Source organism: Colius striatus, chromosome 14, assembly GCF_028858725.1.
Source record: "Colius striatus isolate bColStr4 chromosome 14, bColStr4.1.hap1, whole genome shotgun sequence".
NCBI classification, from domain to species: Eukaryota; Metazoa; Chordata; class Aves; order Coliiformes; family Coliidae; genus Colius; species Colius striatus.
The window spans coordinates 20,448,590-20,452,915 of NC_084772.1; the positions used below are offsets into that span (position 1 = coordinate 20,448,590).

The following is a 4,326-nucleotide window of genomic DNA, read 5'->3' on the forward strand; positions in this document are numbered from 1 at the left end:
GGCCGCACCGCTCTGCCCCGGGGCCCGCCCACCGCGCCGCGCCGCCCGCCAGCGCCGCCCCCCCGTAACGGCCGCTGCGGGGCGGGAGCGCCCCCTAGCGCGCGGGGGCGGCGGCCGTGGGGACCCGCGCACGGGCTCCGCGCACAGCGACGGTGCGGCGGCGGCGCTGCCGGGCATGGGGGGCTCGGTCCCGCCGCCGCGGTGCAGTTCCATTAGGGAAAAAACCAGTCGTAGCGCTTCCGTGGGAGAGTTGTGCCCGGAGGGGAAAAAAAGGAGGAAACCATCTCTGCCCCGTGTGAGGATCGAACTCACGACCTTCAGATTATGAGACTGACGCGCTACCTACTGCGCTAACGAGGCTCCTCGAGTAACGGCTTTTCCCGTACCGTTCTTCTTCTCGGCCTTTCCCGGTGTTCCCACCCTGTGGTCTCTGTCCCTTGTGTGCTGCCTGAGAAACTTCGTTTCTCTGCAAACGGTTCCTTTTCTGCAGGGCGGCCCTGCTTTGTTTCATCATTCCCCCTCCCTCCAATCCGTTTATTTCCCTTGCTTTTCTGTGAGACGGACCTGACGTTGTTTGCAAATGACTCCTCTTCCCCCTTCCCTCTCTTGTGCATTCCTGCAGAGTCCTTTGGGCTTCCTCAACACGCTCATCCAGCTCCACTAGCCGGGAACGGACTGTGGGAGCTGCATTGACAACACACTCACAAGGAAATCCAGTTGTTTCCACATAATCACACAACAAAAACATTAAAGGCAGCCTTGTTTGCCTGTCTGCTGTGAAGAGCCGCTGTTGGACTGGGATTTCTGCAGTGAAATGAACCCTGACATTCAGTGAGGTGCTCAGCTGAAGAAGGTCCCCTGCGATGCTGGCAGAAGAGCTGCCCTGAATCTTAATCAACAGGCCTCCCTCTCAGGCAAAACCACAGCACTCACTGAGGGTCTCAAGGCAGCAGTCACCATGGCAATCGATTGACAAACACCTACATTGGAAGAAGACAGGAAAATAAGACATTTAATGGATGCAGAAAGTCTCCAAACCCCCCTGTGCTGCAGGGAGGCTGTTCACCTGCAGAACGAGCAACTGGCAGAGATGGAGGAGGAACAGACCTTTGGCCATTAGTCCCACCAGACAATTAGAGATGTTTGGGATGCATGAGGCAGCTGCCAAGGGTCTAGTGGGCAGCTCTTTTCTTCTGGGGCACAGTCCCCTGTTTCCAAGGATCTGGATGAGCACATGTTGTGTGAAGGGCGAGAGCCTGATGTTGCCTGTCACAGTCCCTGCCAGGGACTTTCACCAAAAGCAGTTTTGCAAAGTCAAGGGTCAGAATTGGATTGATGAGGATTCATTAAGGCGACAGACGTAACAGACTCGAGGTTGCTGCTGATAAATGCACTTACTGCAGCAGCACTAATATCTGATGAAAATGGCAGCAATACTTAATCCTGGGTGTTCTTTGCCACAGAGTAAAAAAAAAAGCACAGCTCTTACCAAGAAGGTGTCCCTGCCTTGGTGGAGGAAGAGGAATACAGCACCTCCACTGTCCCATCTGGGTTTTCAGTCTCTTTCTCCCTGCTGTGTCTTTAAGTTAACTTGAGAGGAAGAAGAGGCAAAGTGCTCAAAAGGCTAAAAAGGCTCAAAAGCTCTATCTACCTCTCCCTGGTGACTTTTATACCCCAAACTTCTCTGCCCTCCCCTCCCTGGGGTGCCATTTAACAGGATTTTGGTAGAGTTGAGGGACATAGTCATATATGTTTAGCATGTACCTCTCGTTGCTCATTATTAAGCTCAGGGGTGTCAAAGAGGTGTTAACTTTAACATTAACTTCAGGGTTAATGAAGCAATTCTCCTACTCTGGGCACTGTGGCCTTGCTGAAACTGTTGTGAAGCTGTTTTTCTGCTTGATGCCATGATTTATAGGCGAAACAGGACCATCTTGCCTCCTCAGAGCTTCCTTTCTGGTCTGCTTCTCCTGCTGATCTCTCAGCATTTCAAGTCTGCACCAGAGACACCGGCACTTTTAACCCTTTGTGTGTGGTTCTCACATCATGCATCCAGAACAATGAGATGACAAGTCCAAGCTGCAAGGCCTGTGGTATGAACAAAATTGTTACAGCACAGGATGAGTAGACACAAGGCTTCTTATGGCATTCCTCCCTCCAACTCTGCCTGCAGGCAGAACAAGGATGTCATGTTTAACAGTGTGCTAATCCTTTGAGGCTTCAGTTACAGACTAGTTTGGAGCACAGAAAAGCTGCTCCCAGCATCTAAAACAAGGCACATGGACAATGAGTCACTGAAACCAAACATCAAGTGTTTGGAAATACATCTGTAGCAGTTTTCCACCTGTACTGAATCCCATGATTTCCCCCCTGTGTTACATTACACTCAGCTGGTACTCCACAGTTTCTGACACAGCTCAAGAAGGCCTTGTCAAGTCTGTTTGTTTAGGAACTGATGGATTCACGGAGAGGACAGAAAAAGTACTGGTGGCAAGGATTTTTGTGTGAGGGAAACAAAGGATGTCCTTGGTGACATTGCCTCGAGCAAGAACTCGGCAGTCTATAGCACACACGTGCCTTTCCCTCTTTTGCATCTTCTATTTTTACCTTCTTTCTCCTCTTTCTCTGAATGCTCCTGCCATGCCTAATCACCCTACAACCTTCTCTCCCTTTCCCTCACCCACTTGACCCCTATAACCTTATCCCACAGCCTTGTCTCCACAGATGCTGAGCCACTGTACCCTGCTCCATCCCTCAGTGAGCAGACTTTCTCCCTGGCCCACTGATCCCCTTTCCCATCCAACCCAGCAGAAGGCAGGACAGCCCATCATAAATCCATGCCAATTCCCACAGAGCTCCATCACCCCGTGCCCATTTCCTCCAGATTAAGAGGAAGAAAGGGGAAAGTCTGAAAGGCAGTGCCCACTTCTGTGGTGCACTGATGTCACCTGGCATCAGCACAGTGAAGCCCCAACTTACAACTTCAGCATTCACCACACTGCCACCAGAACACAAAACTGGCCCTTTCTCCTCTAGGTGACTGCATCCCATTATCTGAACTTACCAGCTTTATTTGTGACGACAGGGAGCACAGTTAAAGTGCATTATCATCATCTCCCATCCTCTCTGGCACTACCAAGTGTCTGAGCACCTTCCTTTCTACACATTACCACAGTAATAGCCCAGAGCCTTGCAGCCCTGCTTGCAGGCAGGCAGCTTGCAGCCATTACCACGGGGCTCTTGAAAAAGGATGTACCAAAAGGGGCAATTTTATTGTTTCATTTCCCTCCAGCAATTAAGGAGCTGAAGCAGCTCTCTCCCTAGTCAATTAGTCTCCACGCTCACTCTAAAGGGCTTTGGACTGCTCCCAGAGTTAGTGTCCTCATTTTCTGTAATCCTGGAAGCGTTTTACGCCTTCCCGGCCCCTGAGCGGGGCTGAGCCAGCTGATGGCATATCCAGCCAATTACAACCTGCATGGCCAGGAGAGAAGGGCTTATTTTCCATTTGGCAAAAAGAGGGACAGAAAAGTATGGCAAGGCAAGCTGAGACAGATGAACAAACCCCCTCTGCAAGCCCTGTTTTTGGCACGAGGCTGCAGTGCGATTCCTGCTTTGTAACAAGCGTCCGTGGAGGCAGGACACTGCCAGGAGAGGCTGTTCCAACAGAAAGACCAAAGACTTTTGCTCTGTGGGGGTTTTTTGGTGATGTATATATTTTCATCGCATCTGATTTTAATATTTCCCACCTTCTTCCTTGCTGTCCAGATACTGATCACATCGATTTTGAGGATAAACTGAGCAGTGGACAGACTGGGCTCTTGAGAGAAAATCCAGAGCCCCACACAAAATGCTGCTGCTGCTGCTGACCCAGGAAGTGTTTTGCATCCTTCTGCTTTAGAGCTCAGCTCAGTGCCCTGAAAAAGGGCACAGTCTGTCTTCAACATCCTGTCCTTGCAATGAGGTATTGGTCAATGTGATGATCAGCTGTGGCCAGGAGTGCTTGGGGTTACCAAAGACTTTGTAGCACTTCTCCTAGAAGCTGCTGTTGTTCTCTGAGTTTTGGCCAGGGTCCAGTTTCGTTGTGCTCAACACCTCTGGCAGCTGGGTTCACAGAAGCATTATGCTGTCCAGGACAGATCACGGGACAGGCAGTCAGGTGTTTGAGATGCTATTGCTGGGTCGGGTGCTGAGCAAGGGTTGTGCAATCAGCAGCAGCTCACTCAACCTCGTGCCTCAGTTTCTCACCATGGAAATAAGGAGGGTGTTTACTGAAGCCCCAGGCCACGGAGGACATGGTTAACATCTGAATACATGAGGAATTGCTTA

The 4,326-nt window shown here is 50.9% G+C and overlaps 1 non-coding gene across 1 annotated transcript; it reads right to left on the minus strand.

Annotated features, from left to right (window-relative positions):
• Nucleotides 1-287: 287 nt before the first annotated feature.
• On the minus strand, nucleotides 288-360 carry TRNAM-CAU (transfer RNA methionine (anticodon CAU)). The gene has a single exon. It is a non-coding gene; the product is annotated as a tRNA-Met (tRNA).
• Between the last annotated feature and the right edge of the window lie 3,966 nt (nucleotides 361-4,326).